The 25,923-nt window shown below is 46.1% G+C and overlaps 1 long non-coding RNA gene across 1 annotated transcript; it reads right to left on the reverse strand.

The window, feature by feature from the left end:
* Positions 1-427: 427 nt before the first annotated feature.
* On the reverse strand, positions 428-2,130 carry LOC308632671. The gene is made up of 2 exons (XR_014018629.1): positions 2,043-2,130; positions 428-616 (listed from the first exon to the last, which is right to left on the reverse strand). It is a non-coding gene; the product is annotated as an uncharacterized lncRNA (long non-coding RNA).
* Between the last annotated feature and the right edge of the window lie 23,793 nt (positions 2,131-25,923).

A 25,923-nucleotide genomic window follows, 5' to 3' on the forward strand; every position in this document is an offset into this window, starting at 1 on the left:
GTTAGGAGCACTGGCTGCCAGGAGACCACCCCAAACATGGAGACTCAGGGGAACAAGAGGCGGAGCCTCCTTGCTCTAAAGGTCAACCCTAAATCAATGAGTAGACTTACAAGGAGGGCACACACCAGTGTTAGAGTTTACTCTGCCAGCCTTGGGCCAGCAGCTTTGGCTCACAGTTCCCATCTAATCCTCACAATCTTGTGGACAGATAATCATTCTTTTCTTTCTTTCTTTTTTAAATATTTATTTTTTTAGTTGTAGTTGGACACAATGCCATTATTTTATTTATTTATCTTTATGTGGTGCTGAGGATTGAACCCAGGGCCTTGCACGTGCTAGGCATGCGCTCTACTGCTGAGCCACAACCTCAGCCCTCATTATTTTCTTTTTAAGAGATGAGAAAGAATGAGGTGGAGAAAGGCTTGACCAAGGTCACACAGTTTTAAGAGAAGATCTGGGATGAGAACACTGGTGTATTTCACTCTTGCTGGACATCATGGCCTCTCAAGGTGGTTCTCTGTTTTTCTTTAGCTGCAAGATAGCACTTGGCCATGCCTCAAAGGTGCCCTGGATCCCCTGGATTTGTCTCTCAGGAGTCTCTTCCTAGGATTCTTTCCTACAAGAATTGGGGTTGTAGACAGTATGTTATGAACAGCCCAGATCACTCCCCTTGCAGATTAGGGGAGCAGATACTCAGGTGCTTAGCTTCACCTCTGTCTGGCCATGCCTCCTGACTAGCCACCTCTTTCCCAAGATTGTTCTTTGGGCAGTAATTGAAACTGGTCCTCAAGATCTGCTGTTGTCTTAATCCATTTTCTGCTGTTCTAACATAATACCTGAACCTGGATAATTTGGATAGAAGAAACCTATTTCTTCTAGTTCTAGAGGCAGGGAAGTCTAAGACCCAGGTACTAGTATCTGGTGAGAGCATTCTCTCTGCAACACAGCATGGCAGATGACATCTCATGGTGAGGCACAGAAAGCATGTAGCTCTCCTCCTCATCTGCTAAAGCTCCTATGGTCATCATGAGGGCCCCAGCTTAATGACCTCATCTAACTCTCATTACCTCCCAAAGGCCCTACATCCATATATAATCAACATAAGAATTTGGGGATTAAGTTTCCAACATGTGACTTTCGGGGCACATTCAAACTATAGCATCTGCATTCCCTTAGGGATGTTTTAACATCTGTACTGGGAACAACACTCAGTGAAGGATGATCACCTATGAGCAGAGCCTGATGTAACTGAAAGAGACCTGCAATAAAGTTGATCTTACATGGTGGCTCATGGTCGGCGCAGTCAGCACTAAGCCATATAGAAATTAGAACTCTATGGTGAACGGTCCCTGAAAGTGACTGTAGTATTACTTTAAAACAAGTCAGTCAAATTATTTTTTTCTATTCTCACTTGGTGGGTTCTTGAGTTGTAATCTATGGTCAGAGCTGAAGTTTTCCTTGGCATCATGAATAGTTTTATCCTCACTCTGTTCCTAATTCTCATATCCACTGATTCTCACATATATAAAAAGATAGAGGTCGGTGCTTTTGCTAAACTAATGATGGGGACACTTACCAACCCTACTGCAGTCCAGAAATGGTGTTCCTCATGCTTCCCCCAAAATTTGCTGATGATTCTAGTTTCTTATGCACCTCTCTCTTTCTCATAAGCTTACTACACACACACACACACACACACACACACACACACACACACCGAATCCTCTGATGACATTCCAGTTTCAAGAACATGGACCATGAAGCTGCAGATGGTCTGTTGACAGGGTCAGAACTGGGAAGATCCCCTCTGTCTCTCCCCTAGGCCCTCAGCTGGATCTGTTCCTTTTCCTTGAAGGGTTAAGGTCCTGCAGTAACAAAGTGGGGCCCAGAGTGGCCAGCACTGTCCAGCACTGGCCCTGACTCAGAGAAGTGTGTGGGCCCCTGCTACATCCTGTTGTGAGGAGTCTGCTCTAATCCCCAGGCAGGGAAGGAAGTCAGGAAAGGGAAACAGCATGGGGTTTAGAGAAAAGACTGGCCCTTGCCTCCTTCCTGTGTGACGGCTTTCCTGGGCCTCTGTCAGTTCCCTAGGAGCAGCGTGTGCTGTTGAGGAGCCATCTTGGTCAATGCCAGAGATCAAAGGAAAGGTAATTTAGGCAGCACTAAAAATAGGTCCTGGAGTTATTTTAGAGCTGTTTTGCTAGCATTGGAGGAGCAAATCTTGGATTTTGCTCAACTTCCTGTCAATCTCATGAGCTTCTTCCTCCCTCCTGCTTACTCCCTAGTCTAGTGGTGTTCAAAGGCTTCTGACTGTGACTGCAGTCGTTTTACATTCAGACTTTGTACACGCAGAGGTGCACACACACAAAACTGAAAAGAACCTTGAAACAGTATTAACAGAAACCTCTGGTTAGGTTAGAAACCTCTGGTTCACTTAGTGAACCCAATGACCCAACACTAGCATTTGACACCCACAGTTTGAAAGCATTAGCCTTCCTTTTTCTTTGGCCTTCATGAATGCTTGAACTACCCAGTTATATGCCCTGGTAAAAGCCACCTAGATATTATAGAGCACCCCACTTTCTTTTTAATTCATAGAAAGAACATTGGTTAATAATCTCTGCTTTCCTGAAGTTGTGTGATTCGGTCTCTTCTTCCTTTAAAACGAAGCACCTGTAGTATTTCCCAAGCCAGTCTAGTTTGAGACTCAAAATGTCAAATTTAACACCCTAAACCCTCTGCGGGTATAGCTATGGCATTGTGGGAAAAGATGAGCTTTGGAGGTGGACAAGTAAAACCCCGCCCTCCTACGCAGGAGGTGTGTGACTTCCTCAGCTTCCCAGTCCTTGGTTTCCCTATCTGCATGTGAGCATGATTCTTTCATACGGTTGTATGGGAGTTAGGTATGACAATGGCCGTGAAGTCCTTACCCAAATGTTTGGCACACAGCAAGTGCTCAAATTGTAGTGATTCAAATCATTGCTGTAATAATTCAAACCAAGAGAAAAGTCATTCAAAGATTTATCTGACTCGAAGTTCCTTGGTGATCAAAATAACTGTGTAGTTGCCAAATCTTCCTTTCCTCTGCCTCTTCAAAAGCCGTCCTTGCCAAGTGTGAAATCTCCAATGCCACAGGAAGGCTGGGTGCGATGCCCTTGATCAGCCACGTCTACCTGTCGTCTGGCCTGCCACAGTGAGAGTGATCTAAATCTCTTTGGAACCCGGTGATATTTTCCACCTGGACGAGCTCCATGAAGCAGCACGTATTTACAGAACACTGCGCACATTCTTTCATTTGTACCTTCTCCATCCCTGTTACGCCTGTCCTCACTCTTCTATTTTCTTATCCTGGCTGTCCAGATAGGAAAAATTTACAGTTTTCCTTCTCTCCTCCTCTCCCCTCCCCTCCTCTTGATTAAATGCTCCCCCCCACATCCACTCCTCTCTTTCCTCCCCACTTCCCTCTCCTGTTTTCTCCCCCCTTCCCCTTCCCTCTCCTTCCTTCCTTCCTTCCCCTCTCTCTCTCTCTCTCTCTCTCTCTCTCTCTCTCTCTCTCTCTCTCTCTCTCTCTCTTTCTTTACTATGGGTGTGGGTGACCTTCCCCTTACTAAACTTCTTTGCAGTACAGTTTTATCAACCTCACCTCCTTGATTTAAAATGTTACCACTTGCAGAGTATTTTCAGATCTCCTTGGTCCTCGTGTGTATCTGGGGTTTGATAGCCAAGTACAATGCCTATTCTACAGATTAGGAAGACTAAAGTGACCTGCTGAAGGTCATTCAGCTTTCACAGGCCGCAGGCTCAGGGCTTCTCATGTCAGGGCCAACAGTTTTCCCAACACACCTGTTTTTTTAACATAGTACTGAGGAGAGCCCTTGACCTGAGAAGGGGCTAGTGGCAGCTATTAGACAAGTAACTAGGTATGCTGGGAGAGGGGACAATCACAGATCAGCTGGCCCCACTTACAGGTAAGTGGGGCCAGCTGACCTGTGATGGGAAAACATGTGTGTTGGGAAAATTGTTGGCCCTGACATGAGAAGCCCTTATTTTTGTAGATCATTACCAAATATTGCTTACAATAAGCATTTTTGACTCATCCTGATCTTTACTATAATTTCTAATTATTATATTTGTTTACCTATTTTTTTTTCTTTACCCAAATATATGTCCCATGTGGGAAAAGATGATGTTTGCTGTGTCACCTTTGTAGACACAACACCTAGCACAGTGTCTGGCACAACAAATATTTACTGCTTGAAAAATATTTCTGAATGAATGATGAAATATGTCACCTGTGGAGAGACTGGGCCAGGAAGCCTGTTTTATTGATGTGGCTTACCTAATAGCCGTGTTCTTTGACCTGGGTAATATTAATGCTTTGACTTATGCACACAAAGGCAGTGGGGAATTTGAGGTAATTATGTGGGTAATTTAAGCAGAATGGACCACCCACTCTGACCCTAATTATCTGGTTATTTTAGGTGGAAGTAGCTTAAGACCTGAAGAACTGGAATGATTGCCTCATCTCTCCATTTCACTTTATTCTTAAGTTCCAGCCGCAGACAGATGTGGAAATGCTTTCCTATTAAGCATGTGAGACCTACAGCAGACACACTCAGGTGGGTACTACAGGCGTGAATATGTGCACACATATGCACACACCAGCAGGAAGGAGAACAGGAGTTTGGGAGAGTAACAGGAAGGAGCAAATTGGTTCACTTTCCACTATAAGAAACCCTCCACATCTGGCTTCCTGCAGCCTCGAACATGCCCCTCTCTTGAGTGTGCCCTGCTGGAACCAAAGAAACTGTAATTTGACCTTGACAAACTTGGATGAGTGCTGAACTGGAAGTTCATGGGCAGAAAGGACTGGGCTGACCGACACAGAGCTAAAAGAGATACATTCTTCAGTTTTAGATTTAAAAACAAAACAAAAAATTTGAGCCTAAGCCAGGAAGTTTGGCTTTGTCATGTCAGTAGTATTTAACGATGTTATTTGGCTGGAGCAGCAAGCTCTGCAAATGAAACACAACTTGGCCTCTTTTCTCCCTTCTCTCTTTTCCTTGTTGGTGCCCAGCTCAGTCCCTCACTCTCCTGAAGCTTCACCTCTGTAGTCTAAAGGCACCTGGGACAGGGAAACCCCCATGTGCATTGGATACTAATCCAGCCCACAGCCTGCTCCCTGCTGTGATACTTGCTTCTGAGGGACCCAGATGTCCTGGTTATCCATTCTGACAAGAATGGTATTGGGGTGGGTCAGAGTAGTGTCCTCTCATTTTCAGGAAGGAGAAATGGGGGTTCAAAGAAGAAAAGAAATGGAAAGGCAGGGGACACGGTACTTACTATCTATTGGCTAGTTGCTCTGCATGAGTATTTGAAGTTCAAACATCCCTGAGAGATGGTTATGGTAGGTAATAACATCCCCATTTTAGAGATGAGAAAATTGAAGCTCACAGAGGTTAAGTGTTCTACTGAAGGTCACCTGATCTGTGGGTGGCCAAATCTTTTGTATTCAAAAAAGTCAACCATGTGAAGGGCAATGATTGGCTCTGAGTCAGTGAGGCGTTTGAGGTCTATAGCAAAATGTCTCTAGCCTCCATTTATTCTCAGCTTGGAATATTTGCTGAGGATTTCTTTCTCAGGCCTCATTCATCTCTTTCTTTCTCAAAGATTTCCTTGATTCCCTAAGCCAGAAAGAATCACTTCCCTCTGTCCCTTCCATGTATCTATTAATTATCACCTGTGTTGAAGCATCAGTCAGGTGTGACTTTGGTGTGATTGCTGGGCTATCCCCATCTTGAGAAGGCCAAGGTTTATGAAGACAAGGTGTGAGTACCAGGGAAAAGGAGACTTCTCCACTCCCAGGCTTACCAGCACACTTAAAACCTAGAGTCTGTGATTTCTGTGCTTTCGTGGGTTTTGCTAAACTGGGGCCTAACCACATGGCACTCAGGTGCTAGCAAAAAGCCTCTATCCTATTGGGAAACATGGAGGACAGAGGAGAGTGGAGTGGGATATGGGCTCTGAGCTCCCCCAAAGCAGGGTGTGGGTCTGCTCAGAAGTGGTTATCAACTGAATAAATGAATAACAATTTGCTGTCGCTACTCTCATAAGCCACCTCGTTAGTCCTGTGTCTTAAAAGCCACGGGAAGAGGGTAGGGTAAATATCATTCCCCAACTCCCTCTGTGTTTAGCCTAAGCATGACGGTGTGATCGGGCACTGGCTGCTCTTCCAAGGCCTGCCTGGGTCACCAGCCCTGCCTTTTTGCCTACTTTGTGTGGCATCTGGGAGCTGCACAGCTAAGGTCTGAGCTCTCTGCCTTTTGGCCTACCTCCGGTGGCTCTGTGCTGCATTCTCCTTGGTGTGACCCTTCACCTTGCTGAGAAGATAACACAGAGAGAACAGACCACAGGGTTGCCCAGGGCCTGTCCTTTTCTCAAGCAAAGAAGGCTTAACAGAAGTGGCAAAGGTGTGCCCAAGCCTGCAGCTCTGGCCCGTGGCTCTCCACAAACACTATCTTATCCTAAGTTGAATCCAGGGAACAAAGTGGTGTGTGGTGTGTGTGTGTGTGTGTGTGTGTGTGTGTGTGTGCAGGAGAGAGAGAGAGAGAGAGAGATTTTACACACATGTGCATCCATAGGAGCCTCATAGTATTTAGACAGACTAGAATTTTCCTGGACAGAGTTTGAGGTTCTCTCCATTTTATAAACAGGTGAACAGTGTATTTTAATTTACCTGAAACATGGAACAGCAAAAAAAATTGCAGGCACAACCTTCAGCCATCCAGGAGGAGGGGACCTTGCTCAGCTGTTTCCTCTCTTCTTCCTACAAGCCCTCCTCCACTGCCCTGTGTTCTGGATCCCTTCCTTTGCTCACCTGGAGCACCCCTCCTGTCCCCACGGCCCGTGTTAGAAACTAAGCAGAAGGTATCTTCGAGGAAGTAAAGATCTAGCATCCCCATGTGTCCGTCCCTCCCTGCCCTCCATGGGGCCCTGCCTATCCCAGCAGGCACACATCTACCTAAATGACACTTGTGTGCCCTGAGTGCTCTTTCTCATGTCACTTTGCAACAAACCCAAGTGGGGATGGCCTCCTTGCCTGCACTGTACAGGTGAGAAGCCCGAGGCTCAGGGAAGTCAAGCCCTTGTTCATGGCCCTCACTCAGCTCACTCCCAGCAGGAGCGGGATTGGACTCTCAGCCTTCCTGATCCCTAGTTTACACTTTGGCCCGGTGGGCTGTAGACTGCTTCAGAGTAGAGGCACAGTGTCCCAGGATTCTCCAGGCCCTCTGGGCCCTGAGTGACCTGGCAGGAGGCCCAGGGCTGCGTGTCTCCCTCTACCTCCTGTCCGCACTCCAGAAGCACCAGCCCAAGCTGATAAGCATGGCAGGTGCTTGTGATGTGCCTCTGACACCACTGGAGCCCTCTGAGGAGTCAGCTTGTGGGTGTCTGCAGAATCCAGTGCCCCTCTCTCACCTTGGAAGGGGCTCCTTTGACATCAGGACCACCGGTTCCTCTACAGCAAATGGCCCCAAAGAGCTCTGGCTCCCGGCTGTCAGCACCAGCAATCCGTACCCAGGAGCTAAGCCCTGGCACTTCCCAGGTCTGCAAGAGGCCAGGATTCCTTTCCAGAAATCACTTCATCTCTCTCTAAGTCCAGGGCCTGTTCCCTGGCCAGTGTCTTCATAGTTCAGATTCCTGTAACTTGAAGAGGTTGGTGCCATGAGCACTGGGCTTTCCAGCTGAATTCCATGAGTAAGGTGATGCCTTTCCCTTAAATGCCAGGTCCTTGAGTCCTTTCAGCCACTAAAGAATTGGAGGAACTCTCCCCAAATTCTGGTGGCCTGTGATCCCACAGAGATACTGCAGATATCTCCAGCAAAGGAGCGGTTGGCTTCCACCACAGCTGAGCTGGGTGTAATAAAACCCTGGGGCCAAGGGTTCCAGAACTGGATGGAAAGGGAATAAGTGAAAGTTGGCAGTAATAATGCAGGACCTGGGGAACTGGCCTCAACGGATGCAGGAGTATCTGCACCTGACACACATGAGGAGTGTCATCTTACATGGGGTACTTTCTAAAACCAGTGCATAAGAAAATGTGGTATGGGATCTTCCTCACCTCTTCCTTCTGATGGAGCAGTCTTGCATTAAGATGGACCAGCCACTGTTTCCATCAGCAGGGGAACTGATGCTGTCATTTTGTGTGAACATGCAATGAAGTGATTGCTTACACATAAGGACCATGTGTTGTGACAAGCATGTACCTTTAAGCACTAGACCTCTAAGCACTCAGTGTGGGAGCTGGGCTGACTCAGGCAGACACATGCTTTCCTGCTCCCAGAACATGTGTTCACTGATTAGAGCAGCAGCCCAGTGACCCACAGGATTTCACCTAGTTAGTGGCCATGTGATATGATTGCACAGTGTTTACACTCTGCATATCCATGCCAGGGTGTAGGCTGTGCAAAGTAGCAGGGTCAGGCAAATGACATAAAGAAGCTGAGAGGTTGCACCTGAATTTGAGCCCCATGCACCTAGGCCACCTTTGGCTTCTTTCCACTTGGATTCTTCTTCTGGTATGGCTGTCACTCTGTTTTACACAGGGAGGCAGCCTGGGTTGGTTTCTCTACAAAACAATGAGGTTTCTCTAGTGCACTTTTGTTTTGGAGTAGCCATCCTGCCCTGCACTGAAAGGAATCATTAGTCAAGGGGGTCATTAATCCTACAAACTGGTAGAGCACTCACCTCTTTTCCCTGGTGCAGAAAGAGGGACAAACAGGTGAGCCTCTGGTGTGACTCTTATCTGACAGAGCAAATGGACAAGTGGTAGGGGAAAGGCATGGGGCACTTTAGATGACAAATCAATAGCTGAGACAGAAGAACTAAGTAGCCCAAAAGGCTTTTGGTTGCAAAAATGAAGGGGAGCCCCAGAACTAAGGAAACTGTCATTGAAACAGAGGAGATAAGGCAAAGGGCACCTAATTGTGCCTAGATTGCAATAATCTGAAAATTTTTCTTCAAATGACTGTTTTTTTTTTTCCTTCTGGAAAACCATCTGAAAGCAGAGGTAACAAGTGTTCTGCAAATATTTATACCAGCATCTTAAAATTCATGACTTTTTATGATAAAAGCAGTACAATGTTTGATATGAAAAAGGAAAATATCAAAGTAATGGATAACCAACAAAGGGAAAGCCTTGTACAATTCCACCATGCTGGAAAAAAATTCCAGCGGTTTAGGGTGTTTATAATAGGATTTTAACCAATCATTTGTTTATATAGTAGAGACATGTACAGAAGGGCAGCAGTGTTTGAGCTTGCCTTCCACCATCTGTCTGGAGAGAACTCTGCCAGCCTCTTAAAAAACAGAGTTCCACCATCCACCTGATGGCAGCTTCCTGCATTTTCTGATATGGAATGGAGTCCCCAAGCCCTGGGTTGCCTTTCCAAGTCAGTAGTAGCAATGTCACTCTGTACACTTCTCACTGGTGATCGGTATGATGTCTGAGATGAGGGACAATATATTGTAATATAACAAGAAATATATGCTTGGGCTCAAAGATTTTTTTCTGAGGTAGTTCAGATTTGGCTCAGGGTCTCACACATGCTAGGCAAGTGTTCTACCACTAAGCTACATCCCCAGCCCTATATGTTTGGTTTCTGCCTCCTGGTTCCTGACACAGAGCTCCTAAGTCCCTTGTAAAATTCTCCTAAAGCTCCTTGTGCTAAGAGAAACTTGTTCTGATAGTTGTTTTCTCTTTTTGACACTTTAAAATGAACATATAGAGTCTATACATTATACATTGTCTGTTGATCAAATCAAGGTAGTTAGCATCTCCAGCACGTCATATATTTATCATTTCTTTGTGATGAGAACTTTCAAAAACCTCTCTTCCAACTGTTTCAAAATATGCAATACCTTTTGACACAGAGCTCCTAAACCCCTTGGAATTTCCTGCGTGATAGGAGCAACTTTTGTTCTGATGGCATGACTCTTAGTGGGCTCCTGAAGAGCCTCAGAATGGGGGCTGGTGGCCAGAGGAACCAACCATGTGATTAGATGGTTGGAAATTTCTGCGCTCATCTCAATCCACCTCCACCTCCATGTGGCGTAGGGCTGAAGGTTGAGTGGATCTCCAATGGTCAATGAGTGAATCATCATACCTCTGTAATGCTGACTCCATAAGCACCCCCAAAGGATTGGATTCACAGAGCTTCAAGACAGCTGAACACGTGGAGCTATCTGGAGGAGGCAGAAAGGGTGGCAGCTTCATGCCCCTTCCCACATGCATTACCCTCGGCATCTCTTCCAGTTGGCTGCTCATCTACATGAAATACATGGTAAGCATGAGTGTTTCCCTGAGTACATGAGTTGCTCAGGGAACTATAAATGAATTGAACCCAAAGAGCAGGGTGTGTGGGAACCTTGATTTACAGCCAGTTGGTCAGCGGTTGAGGTGACAAATTATTATTTGTCACTGACATGGCAAGTTGGGAGCAGTTTTGCAGGACTGAGCCCTCCACCTCTGGGATCTGGTGCTACCTCCCAGTAGATAGTCAGAATTGAATTAAATTATAGGCCAGGCAATTGGTGTCCACTGGAAAATTGCTGGTTTGGTGTGTGGGGACACAGCCCCCACACAGCTGGTGACAGAAGCGCTGTGTGACAGCTGATTTTTCTCATCTCATCTGGGTCCTTCCCCAGGACTGCTCCGGGTGAGCAGCATCACTACAAACGCTGCCTTGTCCTGAAGGCTCAAGGATGGGCAACCCACCCTTGCTCACCCCTTCTCTATTGTTGTCTCACAGAAAGAGGCGTCAGGGGACGCGTCCTATCCAAAGAGTTTAAATACATTTAAGTCCTTCACCATGAGGTTAAGTGACTCACTCAAGGTCACACAGCTAGTTAATGGGAGAGGCAATTCTGAAGCCCATTTCTGGCTGACAGATATTAGAAGACTTCGGTGTTACAGGTTACACACTCAGGATAGCTGCTTCACCTCCCTATGGTGATGACCCCACACAGCAAGAAGGCTGGTTATCCACCTTGGCTGTGGTTCAGAATCACCTGAGAAGCTTAAAAAAACTGATATCTAGGGCCTCAGACTTCATTGATGCACATCGAGGTCTGGGCACTGCCTAGGGTCTGGCCCTAGGTCTGGTCTTAGGGCCCCAAACGGGGGCAGGCTGGCTGCACTGTCCATCATGAAAATATAGATGTGGTAACCCCCACATTATTTTATCTCCCTAGGTCTGGTTACCCAGCTAAAAGTTCTCCTTCCTAAGAGAACATTAGAGTCCAAAATTGGTGACCTTAGGCAAATGGCTTAAACTTTCTGTGCTTCTGCTTCCTAACTATAAAATGAGGATAAAACTAGTGCTTGTCTCCCAAGACAGTTGGGAGACTGAAGTGAGATATAACATGCCTGGCCACTCGGAGGACACTCTGTCTCCTCTCCCTCCTCTCCTAGAGGCACTGTCTCCAGCAACTGTGGCTTAGTGGCATGACATACTGTGTCTCTAAGTTCTGGGAGCCAGGATCACACTGAAGAGGCTAAATCAAGGGACACCAGGGTTAGGGGCTGGTGATAGGGTTGCCTCCATGGCCTTATTGGCTCTTCCCAGAGTGCTCCCTGAGATGCCCAGGTACAGGGCTGGCTTTGTAACAGAGAAAAGTACCTGCCCTACCCTGCTGCCCAACTTTTGGCAGATGTTGGGCAAGCTGCTTCTTTGAAATATTCAAGCACCTGAGAGCCTCAGGCAGGTTGCGGGCACTGACTCTACCCTGTGCCTTCTAGATAGTCCAGCTCCTGACTCACACCCTCCCCCCGACTCCCACCCTACCACCTCCACCAATACACATTGTCTGTTTTTTTCTCCTGAGGGTTTTGCTGTGAATTACTAGGTTTTGTGACCCGATGGTTGGGCTTGCCAAGGTGTTACAGTCTGTGTAAACAAGCCAGGATGGCGCCTGGCATTTTTCCAGAGGGAGTGGTTTGTGAAGTAACGCCAGCGAGCCATTAAGTGTGGAGATTCCTTATTGGTTGACTGCTGTATCTAGTTTATGTTAATTAAGATAAGCTGTGTGGAATGTATATATACCCCTCCTGTCCTACAATAAACGGCTCCCACTCCTGCTGTATCAATCTACACAAGTTGCTCATCACCCTCCCCCCCTCCGGTTATTTTACTGCAGCCAGACTGCGGCACCAAGGCTTGGCCCATGGAAGGCCTGGCTCCTTCTTTGGGTCTCAATCTCTGGCCTGTCTCTGCCTGGTGCAGCCGGTAAAGCTGGAAGGATCTCCACCTATAGGAGGGAGGAAGCCTGAGCCCCTTGCTTGGCTTTGCCACCTGGCTGCTTTGTGATCTTGGGTCTGCGGTATTGCCTCTGGAGAGGAGCTTGGATACAAATTCTCCTGGTTGACTTCATGTACCTCTGTCAGGCCGGCATGCAGAGCAGAGTTACTTCCTCATGGCTGGAGAAAAAGCTAGGAAGCAAATGGGCCAGGAGCTGAATCAGATTTCTGGGCCTTCCGGTCCAGCCTGCTGAAAAGTGCCCCACACTCTAAGCCTGGATGCCTGGTGGGCAGTCGGGCACAGCCATGAACTGATTACGACCTTGGACAAATCCTATAACTTCTCTGGACCTCATTTATACAGCTGTCCATAAGGCAGTTGATCTAAATCAATTGTTTTTAAAAGTGAATTATTTAGTACACTAGTTTTGAAAGCTACTTATAAAAATAATTCTCCAAGGTCAAATATGTTTGAGGGATACTGTAAGCTCCCCCTCTTATGATCAGCTTATTAAAGTGCCCAGAAGCCCAGTAACAAAGAGGCCAGCTCAGCTTCATTGATCTCAGTTCCTCTTAAACTTGTTTGACCAGGACACCTTATTTTTCCCTTTTAATTCATTACCATCCTGGAGCACTAAAGTTTGGAAGTAGACAAGTGAGAAATCCAGAGTTGGGCTTCTCAAGCTTAAAAGTGCATGTAGAACAGCTGCATGCTGTTCTTATTAAAATGCAGATCCCAGCTCAGCAGTTCTGGGCAAGACCTGACTTTCTTCCAATGAGCTCCCATGAGATGACCATTGGGCTGGTCCAGGGTGCACATACAGAATCACACAGGACTGGCTCTTTGCACTTTCAATATTGGAAGCAATCTAGAAACTGTAATGTGGGGACTTTGAACTCACAGAGACCTGGGATGGGGCCCTGACTCTACCACACACTAGCAGTATGACCTTGGGCAGTGCCCTCCCTGGACATTGGTTTTCTCATCTGTAATGTTTAGATATTTATCACATTTGCTCCACAGGATTATTTGAGGATTAAATAAAACCATGCAAATAAAATCTATAAGACCCAACCCATGATAGGAGCAAAGTATACCCTGGTCACCACTAATAATAAGAATCCACAGCCTTTCCATCTGTGGATCAACACCACCTCCATGCCTGCCTCTTTGCCTTTCTTTGCATTGCTGACTGCTGTCCTCAAATCCCTTTCCTTCCCAAATGAAAGCTGTGTCTGTTTATGTGACTTTACGTGACCTCTCTAGCACATTCTAGTAATTTCTCTTGCTTTTAGGGAATCAGAGGAGCTGTGAGACCATGGCTTCTTTGAAAACCATAGAGAATATACCAGCAGACTTTAGTAATAGCACATCTCCCTCAGGTGGAAGCTTGGTTGACATGGGTCCTCCTTGTTGGGTGCAGAGCAGGCTGAACTGTGTTGTCTGCAGGGCAGGCTGAACAGATGTTGGCTGCAAGATAGCCCACGCACTCAAACACCCCTCTATCTGGTCCTTTATCACCTGTTTGTGTCAAGTCCCGCTCAAGGCTGAGCACTCAACCCCCCTTGGGCCAACAAGGCAGCATGCAGACCCAGAGGCCCCATTAGATTTGGGCTATAAAAACTCCCTCCTGCCAGGCCCCCCTCTCTCTTGCTATCTCTCTTGCTTTTGCTGTCTCTCTCCAGCGGGCACTTCCTCTCTCTCTCTCTCTTTCCTTCTTTCCTTTCTCTTTGTTGCACTGCTGCAATAAAGATCTTTTGGTCGCTCCGAGTGTTGTGGTCATTTTCCTTTCACTCCTGATCCTATCCTAAGAGGGTCTTGATTGACAGGTGAGGCACAAGGGCTTGCACTAGTCATCACCTTATTCTGGACATAAACCCTGCCAACTGTTCTTGAATCTGTGTCACACACAACTACTGTGAGAATATGACTCATTTTATTCACTTTTGTGTTCCTCCATAAGTGTATCTGCAAATGAATTGTATGAAAACCTTTATATAAATATGTTCACATGGTTTTAAAAAAAAATTCTTTGTTAGCCAACAAGGACTATATTTGGGCTCAAACTCCCTGCTTAATTGCAATTATATTTAGACAGTGGATAAGGACCCTGACACTACGGCTGCCCTCGATACTGGAGGCTGAAGAAGGAAGAGGGAAAGAGGATCATCATTTATTGATCAACTCTAGGTTTGGCTCCTGGTATTTGTCATCTCATTTAAGTCTCCCAGTAACCAAATGTGGTAGGTATTCTTATTCATCAAGCTCAGAAAGGTTAAGGACTTTGCCCAAGACACATAGCTAGTAACGGTGGAGCTTCAGTTAGAGTTCAGGATGATTGGACAACATTCTCACTCTAGGCTTTCTCTGCTCCCAGTCTGCTTGGCAGAAGATGACTGCCTTCAGTTTCCAAGTTTTACGTGCTATTGGAACACCTGGGGACAAATTCAGTCCTCTCTCAACCTGATCCCACTCTTGGGTCAAAGTGCACCTCTGGACGAACCACATGTGTCTCTAGAGATGTGTCACACTATACAAGCAAGGCAGTTTCTCTCCCACCCACGTGGGTGAGAGTAGGAGAAAGGAGACTTAGTCACAGCCTGGGACAGGTTTGCTGTAACTGTCGGGCTGTGGTGTACTTTCAGGGCAGTAATTGGTAAGAAAGATATTGAAAAGGCAGATGAGATGGAAAATGTCATCTTGACCCCATTTCACTGTCATTCTGGCTGTTCTCTGACCCTACTCAGGTTAGCTCAGTCAGCTGCCCAGCCTGGAGTGGGCTGTCTTCTCTGACTGCCTTGTCCTTTAAGGGTTCCAGGGATGGAAACTGATCACCTCCTTACCCCCTATCTCTGGCCTAGATGGAAGGTATCCTTCCATCTTGTTGCAGAGAATAGTGGGTGGTGAGGATGTTGGGCTGACTCACAGCTGCGTACAGCTGGGAGGTTCTGGACCCCTGGCTCCCTGCCACCTTGTGTCCCATGCATCATTGCTCTGCCTACATTTCCAGTGATGGATGGGGGAGTGAGACATGACCCATGTTGCAGGCCTATGTGAAAGATCACTGGAATTAAGACTTCCTGGAATCTCTACAGGGTTGCGGGGTAAAACAAGGTGAAGTGCAAATTGATTGTCAGCCATTCCTCCAGACTCCCAAAAAATGAACTTGGAGAGTCTCTTGAGTGCCCACCACCAACTGGTCATCCAGATAGACCAACACCACTCAGAGCTGACAGCTAACAACTTGACAATTGTCCTCTACACCATGCCAATGCGAGCACACTTAATTAATAACCTGGGATGCCCCATCTCCTCTCCACTCAGGGGCTCAGCGCCTGTTTCTCAGTCGCCCCTGCTAGCTGAGTTTTAATTATCTTTCGGCACTGTCGCCTCTTGGAATGCTGGAAAGGAAATTCTCGCCCAGCTGGGCTGCAGCCAGGCCTGCTGGAGAACAATGTGCATTGCAGAGTTGATCTCTCAGCTGGAACGCCAGCCCTCAGACTGAAGAGAAGCTCTCTGCTGCCAACCCAAAGGGAGAGGGAACTCAGTGCCTTTTCAGCACTTCTGTGGCTGCAGAGCTGCTAGGACTTAAAATAATGACCTCCTTGACAACTTTTTAAATTTTGTTTTTGGGAGTGTCTCATTGGACAAGGCCACCTGGGTCTTGGATTATTTTTTAATCACACCAGGAGGGTGATTTTTTCCCTTTAATTGTAACACTGGTGTTTATTGAGTGTCTACTCTGTGGCAGGCGTTGTGTTACATGCACCACCTTATTCATGCCCTGCAGCTGTGTTAAGCAGGTAACATTTCCTTCTCTTATTTTATAGATGAGAAGTTAAGTCCCACTACTCTGCGCAAGGTCATGTAGTGCCCAGCCCAAGGTCAGACAGTAATGAAGAGAAAAGCAGACGGTGCTGGAATTCAAACCCAGCAGCCTGATCCTGGAGTCTGCCCTTTAGCCATGAACTTCTTCCTCCGTGCTTATTATTGGGTATGTATTCAGTTCTATGAGCCTGCCTGGGAATAATACTGGAAAAACACCCCCAAACACCCTTTGGGTTTGTAGCTTTTCCCCTTTCCATCCTGGCAACTTGTGTTCACCCCCTCCTGGCTAATGGAGGAACTACGCAGGCTCCAGGCACCCTACCCTTCTCACCACCGTGGGTGCTCAGAGCTGGGGTTCTATCTGGAAACAGACCACTGTTTCCAGCAGGGAATTGCTATTTGGCTGGGATGACAAGTTCTTGCATGTTCTCCAGCCATCCCCATGGATGTTTCAGGAAGGAGGTGGCTCATTCCCTCTTCACCCAGAAGAGAAGAATCTGGGTACTCTAAGGACAGAGGAGTGAGCTGGACAGGCTCACCAGTCCTGCTTCTGCAAATTATTGTTCTTACCACCTTGACCTTGGGCCAACAATTCTCCCCCTCCACTTCCCTCTGTATTCTTCCTCTCTAGCATTTTCTAAGCCACAAAGCCAAGAAGCCATTATTTGAAAGAAACCCCTGGCCAAATGTGTTGGGTTGGATTACGTTCCCCTGAAAGACATGTCCAAGTCTCCACTCTGGCTACTTATGAATGTGACCTTCTTTGGAAGTAGAATCTTTACGGTTGAAATTAAGTTAAGGCTGTCTAGATAAGATCCCAGGGAACTCATGGCTGAGTCCCAAATCCAATGACTAGTGTCTTTAGAAAAGAAAGAAGAGGAAAACCCAGAGGTATACAGAGGAAAAGACATGGGAAGGCAGAGACAGAGATTGGAGGCATGTCACCACAAACCAAGACACCTGGAGCCACCAGAGCTAGAAGAAGCAAGAGCCTTCATGGGGTACAGCCCTGATAACACCTGATTGTGGACTTTAATCCTCCAGCACTGTAAGAGAATAAACTCCTATTGTTTAAAACCACCCAGTTTGTGATCATTTGTTATGGGGCCCTAGGACTCAAATATACTAAGGCAAGACCTCATCATCAGCCAGGTCACTGGAAGTCTCTGCAGAGCAGAGCCAGCTGGGACTTTGGGGCTGGTCAAGGTGCCAACCTTATCCCATGCTCAGCTGCCTGGGTATGTTTGCTTGTCTGGCTTCTGTACCTTTGAGGTCAGGGACGGAAATTGGTGCTTGTACCAGCTGATCACAGTTACAAATGCTTTGGGAATCCATGGTCCATTTGGTTGTGGAAAGCCACTCTCCCTCCTGCCTCCCCTAACCAGACACCAACTATACCCTGGTTGGACGGAAGAAGGCTGGAGCCAAGCAGGCTAAATTCCTCCATGAATTGGGGAAACAGAATTTTGTGAAGGGCCTTGGGAAGCTCACAGGGAAGCAGTTTGATGGTGTTTCTTCTTGAAGGATGGCAGAGTCTCGCAGGGAGGAGAAGAGGAGGAAGAGAGACAGGGGGTTAAAAATGGTCGCTTGAGGAGGTCCTGAGTAGGACTGATAAAAGACATGTAGACAGTGGTGGCTGCTCCCTCTTCTCTGTTGAAATCTTGTCCCCCCCCCCTCCCTGTATACAGAAGGGTAAGCCTTGGTGCACCAACACTCTTGTATCTGTGCTTCGTTGGAGGATGCAGGGAGAGGGATGCCCTGTGCATGTGGGAAAGCCACATGGAGAGTAGGGAAGAGACTATGAGGGTGTGTGGATGGAGGTCTCACTGCAGAGCTTGTGTCAATTAAAAATTTAAAAATTATTCAAAAAAGAAGGCTCAGAGAATGATCCCTGACTTGATTCACAGAACCATGCAGTGTCGAGTTGGACTCCATTGTTGCTTTTCCCGGTGTTGTTATATTATCCAGTTGAGTCCTGTTAGCCTTTATTTGTGTCCCCACTTTTGATGGATGGATAAATAAATAGAGACAGAAGAAAAAACACCACAGTAGACAGAATTGCCTTCAAGTTAAGTGATATGATGTTTTTTAAAGCAAGATACAAGACCGCACGTTCACTCCAAGCTATGTATTTTCATATGCGTGTGCAATTATGGGCCAGAAGATAACACACCAGTGTCTTGGTGGTTTTGCCAGAGTTGTGGTGTGGCATACTTTCATATTAATTTTATAGATTTTCCATGGTTTTCTAATGTGTAATAATGAGCATGAAAAAAAAAAAGAATTCACTGGAAAACAAGAAATTCTATGGGAAGAAATGTAAGCCTGCAGAATTCCTGGGGAGAGAGGGCAATGGGAGGCTTGGAAATTTGATGGTAACTGACCAGGACATTAAAAAAAAAAAAAAAAAAAAAGGTGTGCTCAATGACTGGAGGACTTGAGGACAGCCAGTGAGTAGCTCTTGGGCATCTGTGCTTGACATAGCTCCTGATTCCCCATAGTGCAAAAAATTCTCAATAAATCCCTAATAAAGAATCTCTTGCAGGGGCCACATGGAGCCATAATATCATGTAATACAGTATTATGCATGGGGTTTCCCAGGTTGCACCCCAAAAACCAAATTATGCACATGGAGTTAAAAGGAACCATCTCCCTTTCTGTCCTCCTTAGTAGATTTTATTTCTTTTTCTCTTCTCCTGGCTCTCCCAAATAAATTTGCCCCAGTGACTGATGTCTGTAAACATTTTTTTTCCAGATGACTACCTCCTATAATGTATAATTTTCATCAATCCAAGCTTTCTTTACTTTTTTTCTGTTCCTTTAAAGCAAAATGGGTTATTTTTCACACCCTGTCTTTTGAGAGTTTCCTGTCTCTTTGTTTCTCCCTCTCCTCTCAAATAACCACTTTATCGAGATGTAATTCACCTGCCATACAATTCACCCCCCCCCAAGTGTGCACTTCTATCCAGAATTGTGTTTTACCCTCACTAGCCTAGACATTCTCATTTCCCCACAAAGAAACCTTGTACCCGTGAACAGTTATTCCCCATGTGTTCTTTCCCTAAGCCCCAGGGCTCTTGCATTTACTTTCTCTCTGTATGGATTTGCTTATTCTGAAACACTTCATTTACATGAGATCATACAATATGTGGCCTTTTGTATCTGACTTTTTCACTTAGCATGAAATGTTCAAGATATACTCGTTGCTCTCCTTATTGACTAATATTCCATTGTTATGGATATACCACTTTGGTTTATCTGTCAATGGATAGAAGTTTGGGTTGGTCCTACTTTTGGGGGGGGCTATTTTGAATAATGCTGTGAACACTCATGCATAAATTTTATGTGATCACACATTTTCATTTCTCTTGTGTAGATACCTAGATTACACTTGCTGGGTAATAGCAATTCCAAGTTTAACATTTTGAGAAACTGTCAAATCGCTTTCTGAAGGGGCTGAAGCATTTACAGTCCCACCAGCCATGTGTGAGAGTGCCGATTTTTCCCCGTGTTCATCGGTACTTGTCATCATCCGTCTTTTCCATTTTAGCCCCCAATCTCTTAAAATTTGCTTTCCCCCTTTTCCTCTGGCCCTTGGATGGGAGACTGTTATACTAATCAGTAGATGAAAATTTTTCACTTGAAATAAACACCTACACGTCCGAGACCCACATTTAGAGCACAATTACTCCTTCTTGCTCCAGTCAGGCACGGACTCAGCTACTTGGAAAGGCAGAAAAAGAGAACAATATGGGAAATACTTCTTGGCTCCCAGAGAAGCTGCATGCAGGGTATGTATGGGCCCCTTGTTCCTTTGAGAAATATGAGATTGAAGAAGGACAACAGAGTTTCGCAATCTTAACAAGTCCTTTGGAGTTATGCGTAGGCTGGAATCTGTGAGCATTCTGCTAGTAACAAAAATCATGTCTCTGGCATTTAATTAATCTTTTCCCTGTGGTCAACTCCTGAGAACCTCTCCACCTTCTGGATGAAGACATGGAACCTCAGAGAGATTCAGTGATTTGCCTAAGGTCACCAAGCAAACAAATGGTAGAGCCCAACCTCCAACTGGAGCCAGATTGCTTTTCTTATCATGCCCCCTCAACTGCAGGCTGTTTCCAAGTGGCCAGGTGCAGAGTCTCAGGATCTTTCTGTCTTATCACTGACTTGTTGGGAATTTCATCAGAACCCTACCTTTTTCTACCTTCCCTGCTGGTAAACTGCACACCCATGGCCTCGGCAGCGCGTTCTGCCTGCCTTGGTCTGCTTGCCTTGGGCTTCCAGGGCTGCCAAGGCCACGTGGGGCTGGTTTGGCAAAAGCCTGGCCTCAGCGTTTGCTTTGGCTGTTTTCTTTTCCATTTCATTGTTTCCATAGGATGTCTGCCTTCCCGAAATAACGCCGGGGCATTCCAGGTAAGCGAAACATCCGACCAAAATCCCCGCCCCTGGCGGCCAATCCAAGCTGCCGAGGTCTGGCTGGCCATTGTTTTCCTCCTTCCTCTCATCAGTCAGGCTGGGAGGGTGGGAGTCCGGACAGGTTCACCGTGGAGCCTGCACAGGAGGGGAAGGGGTGCTGGCTGGGCTCCCTGGGGAGCAGCAGGCTTCCCCGTGGCCTCTGCCCTAGCATGAGAGGGCGGCAGGCCTGGCCTTCCCACTGCCCCGGGAATGAGGAGTTCATGCGGAATACATTTTCATGTACCAGCAGCACATAGGGTATGTCATCCACCTAGTGACAATCTCACTGGCCCTACTGGCTTTGGGACTCCTCATCTGCAGCAAGCAGCATGCAATGCCTCTTGGGGCCTTTTCCCAGGTCTTGTAACTAGTTGAGCTCGCCAGCCTTTGTGTGTTGTGGGTGGTGTTCTCCAGAGCCACCAGCCCGCTGAGAGCGCTCTGAATTCCACCTGGTGTTTATTTTTCCCTCCGCAGCTTTGTGAAAATTTCCTGTAATTTTCCTTGATCTGTGTGACAGTTCGTGTCCAGAAGAGCCATTGTCCTCAGGTTTGGCAACTTCACTGTGTCCTCTTTCTTTCATTTTAAAAGGAAAAAAAGGAGCCAACTCAAAAGAGATCTTAGCATTGATCCCCGTGAGAAGGGACTCAAAGTTACCCACATAGGAGTTGCTCTCCCTGCCTCTGATCCTGACTCGTGAAGCACCCTCTCTGATCCTATCAGCCAATGTTGAACGAATAAAATGAATGAACCCCATGGAAATTCAGTTTTAAAAACTGGTTTATTATGGAAGATTTCAAACACACACAGAAGCAAACAGAATAGTGGCATGAGCCTACCTCAATCCATCAGTACAGATCCAAAAGATCTAAAATCAGACTTTCCCGTTTTTAAGAAGCATCTCCAGTGAATTTGATGTATCTGGTGGAATCACAGTCTGGGAAATACCCACCCCCATTGATGAAGACTCATCCTTCTCCCGTCTTTGTTTAACTTCTTGGCCTCGCCTGCTGTTGCACCTCACCTTATGCTATGATCCAGCTGCCGAGAATTTAATCTGGGTCTTTGCGCCACCCATACTCCTTTACCTGGTCTTTGCTACTGTCTGGAACAGGGTCTATTGTGCCCCCTCACCCCCCATCTTCACTTCTTTGACTCCTATTCCTCTTTTGGGTCCTAGTTTAGTGTCACTTCCTCTTTGCCACCATCCTTAACCTTGATTTCAGGTCTCTCCTCCCTGCTATCCAGTGCCTCACTGTTACCTGTCATAACAACCGTCAAAATTACTTTGCTGTAATTCCTGGTCTTGCTCTGCTACAGGACCAAGCCTCCAGGGAGTGGGACTTCATCCACCTTCCTTCCTCCCACAGTCCCAGACCTTGCTCCATGCCTGGCCTGCAGCCAGGATTCAACAAATCATCACGGAAATGGAAACTGAATTCAGCTGAAAGTTTACTTCAATCATACCAACTAGGGACAATTTTGCTAGCAGAAAACACTGAAATTTTATTTGAGTACAATATGAAAATTTCAAGCCTTAGCATGTATAGTTAAAGCCCAGTCAAAATCTACTTCTGGATGTTTTCTATGATGTGAGTATGCTTCATGTTCATTATTTTTTTTCAGCACTTGCGGATAGACATTCAACATCATTATCAAACCATTAAGAAGGAAGAGATTTTTACCCACTTACTTAACTACTCTGTTTTATTGAGAAAAGATAGTCTTTCTCCATATTAAGGTTTGGGTCAAGGAATGCCAGCCAAGTTTTAAAAGCAGTCTTTTTTTCTTTGTTATTCACTCACAAGACAACACACAAGCTATTCTGCACTGTTCAATAGGGTAGCCACCAGCTATATGTGGCTTTTGAGCACTTGAAATGTGGCTATCCAAATGAAATGTGCTATAACGGTAAAAATGCACACTGGATTTTACAGACTTAGTATGAAAAAGTGTGAACTATCTCATTAAATTTATTTATATTAATTTCATGTGGAAATGATAATATTCTGTAACTATTTAGTTAAAAATAAAGTAAAATATTTAAGAATATTAAAATCAGTCTCATCTCTTTCTCCCTACTTTTTTAATGTGACTACCAGAGGTTTAGCACTACACACATGACTTGTATTATGTCTCTGCTGGACACTGTGATCTGTGTGGCTGCTGAAACTCCATTGCAGTTTCCTCATCTGTAAAGAAGGGGTAACAAAAAGTCTCATCTCTTCCCTTCAGGACCAGGATGAACGTAAATATGTTAGTATTTGTGAGGCACTTAGAAGAAAATCCAGTATAAAACAAGTACTTTTTAAACTTTTATGATTAAACGATGCTTGCTTCTTTTTAAACTTTTGTGATTAAATGATGCTTGCTTCTTTTTAAACTTTTGTGATTAAATGATGCTTACTTCATTTAGCTTCTGAACTCCTTGCATTAGCCCACGTTCCCCTCAAAACAGAACTTTTTTTTTTTTTAAAGAGAGAGTGAGAGAGGGGGAGAGAGAGAGAGAATTTTAATATTTATTTATTTTTTAATCATTGGCGGACACAACATCTTTGTTTTGTATGTGGTGCTGAGGATCGAACCCAGGCCGCACGCATGCCAGGCGAGCGCGCTACCGCTTGAGCCACATCCCCAGCCCTCAAAACAGAACTTGAAGCAAAGCTCAGGGTCAGTGTTTAATTATAGGGCATGAACCCTACAATAATAATCCCAGGGAAGCAGGACTGGGGCAGCGGGCCAGGCAAGGAAGGAGGGAAGTGACACAGGTGGTGTGTTATGGCCACAGCTTCCCTGGAAAACATGTGGCTCTCACTTGATGTGTGAACCATGCAGAGAGGCCAGGGCACTGAAGTGTGGAAGAGGTGTTGCAGGACAAAGGTGGGCATTTTGTCTGCCAGTTCCTTCCCATCGTGTTTCACACTGGGTAAAGATTGCCTCTGGTGGTGTTAAGTCCTTTTCACTTTCTGATTGTGTCACTGGACCTTTGTAGACAGCCACCCGGAAAGCCAGATGCCAAGGGTCCAGTTTTTGGACATGGGTTCTAGAGCTAGGGAGAGCCTTGATAAGGCAGGGGCCATGGAAGTCTTCATGAAATCTGATGCTCATCCATGGAATGTTACCAAGGATGTCAGGAGATAGCCGCCACAGGAAGGCTATACTATGAAGGTCATTGTACATGTTTGGGGCTGGTCCAGCTAGGAATCAGGGCAAGTGACCACAACCAGGGGCAGACAGGGCCAGGTGGAACTGAGAAGGGAATGGGTCAGCCTTTCCCTGCACCTCTTGCCTTGGAAATCCTGCCTCATTTGCCCACCAGACTTCTCCCCTCACAAGTCTTGCAAGCATCTCCACTTGAACATGTTCAAAACTAACAGTACTCTTGGTTTCCATCTCCAAATTTATCCTCTGATCCCATCTCTCCATGTCCCATCTTCTACTCCTCTGAAACATGAGTGGCAAGCTCTAGGGCTCCCTCTTCCTCAGCCCACATGCATCCCTGGGCAGATGTTGCTATTTCCACCTCCAAATCACATCTCAAAATCATCCACCTTTCCTCATCTCCACCAGAGGGCCAGTATCTCTCCCATGGCTATTACAATAGATTCCAAGTAGGTCTTCCTATTTCCTCTCTGTCCTTTTTTTTCTGATACTTTTTCCACACAGTAATCTTTCGCAGACTAAATCAAGTTTAGTCCCTTGCTGCTTTAAAACCTTGCAGTGGCTTTTAGAATAAAACCCAAAGTCCTTATCGTGATCTCCATACCAGGCTCTCCATATCTTGCTCCTTCCTATCCATCTCTCCGGCTCATCCTGAGACCCTCCACTCCCTGCTCTCCAGCCTCATTCTTCTTTAATCCATAAAACATGCTTATTGTCTAGGACAGAAATCCACAGGATATTGCCTGCTTCTGTTTTGTAAATAAAGTCTTATTGGAACACAATCACGGCAGGATTTATGCACCCTGGAGTCTAGTATTGATTACCTAGCCCTTTTTTTAGAAAGTCTGCTGACCTGTTTTGGGGCCTTTGACTTTGCCTCTGGCTCTTTGCCCAGCTTGCAGAGCAGCTGGTTTCTTGACTCACAGTTTGTTTCCTCCTCAAATAGAGCTTCCTTGACACCATAGTATAAAGGAAGCCTCTTCCCACCCCAACACACCCTTATTTCTTATCATATTACCCTGCTTCTCATCTTTCTAGAACTTTCTCGATGTAAAGTTACACCTTTATTTATTACTCTGTTTACTGTCATTTTTCCCCCTCACAACTCCAAGTTCCATGAGGATGAGAATCATGGCTATTTTTTTTTTTTCAGTAGTATATTCCCAGCACCTCTCAGTGCCTTCTTTAATAAACTACTGGAACTTCTGCACCCACTTAAGCCGTGACCCTTTTGCAGTAACTCCCACCCCTTGACCACGTTCTTGGTTTGAACACTGACCCAGCAGTTCTGCATCTGCTGAGGAGCTGGGGGTACATGATGCTTCCAGAGGAGAGTGGAGTGTGGGCCTGAGCCTGGGTTGGCTCTCCTAATAATACTCAGTCAACAGGGAGTTGTGGCCCCACCTCACTGTGTGTTTGATTTTTGTTTTTAACAGCTTTACAGTTCCTTCACTATCCCACACACCCCATAAAATAAAAAGTGAATACAGGGCAGTACATTCACCTTATCATTCAAATAGTCCTGGGGTTACTTTAGGGAGCATCAGATGATTAGGAAGCATTTGCAATTGCCTCCTCCGGCCACCAGGGGGCTATGCTCCCTGAAGGGTCCTGACTCCTCCCTAACTTCCCAGAACACTGGTTGGCCTGCTGGGAAAGCAAATGGGTAGCAAAGGGATCATCAGGAAAGAGGAAGAGCTCCTGGTGTCCCTCCTTGGAGACCAATCTGCACACAGGCAGAAAGGAACCCATAGACATGCAAACACATCAGACGGAGACACACAAAAGCAAATCAAGCACTCCTGCCTTCTCATGTACTCAGGCAGCCACCGTTGGAGGGGCAGAGCAGGAAGTGGCTTAGAGAGCTACCTGCTCTGCTTTACAGATGGGAAAATGAAGATCTAATGGAGGGAACTGTGTGCTTAAAAGTAGAACTGGCTGGCACTCAGGTCTCCCCATCCTTCCCTAATGTCCTAGGTTGTCCTAAGCTTCTTGGGTGTCCTTCTGGGCATTATCTAGATGGCTGGGCACAGGGTGGATTTAGAAAACTTGGAGGGAGTGCTGGACCTAACCTTAGATGGGTACACAATGGTTGCAAGACTAGATTTAGGTCCCATACTCTGCCCTGTGGCTTCACTGCCATAAATCAGGATGAGTCCCTGCATTTTTGGGAAATTCGCAGGATCCC

This window comes from Spermophilus citellus (assembly GCF_964194105.1).
Source record: "Spermophilus citellus genome assembly, chromosome: 13".
NCBI lineage: Eukaryota > Metazoa > Chordata > Mammalia > Rodentia > Sciuridae > Spermophilus > Spermophilus citellus.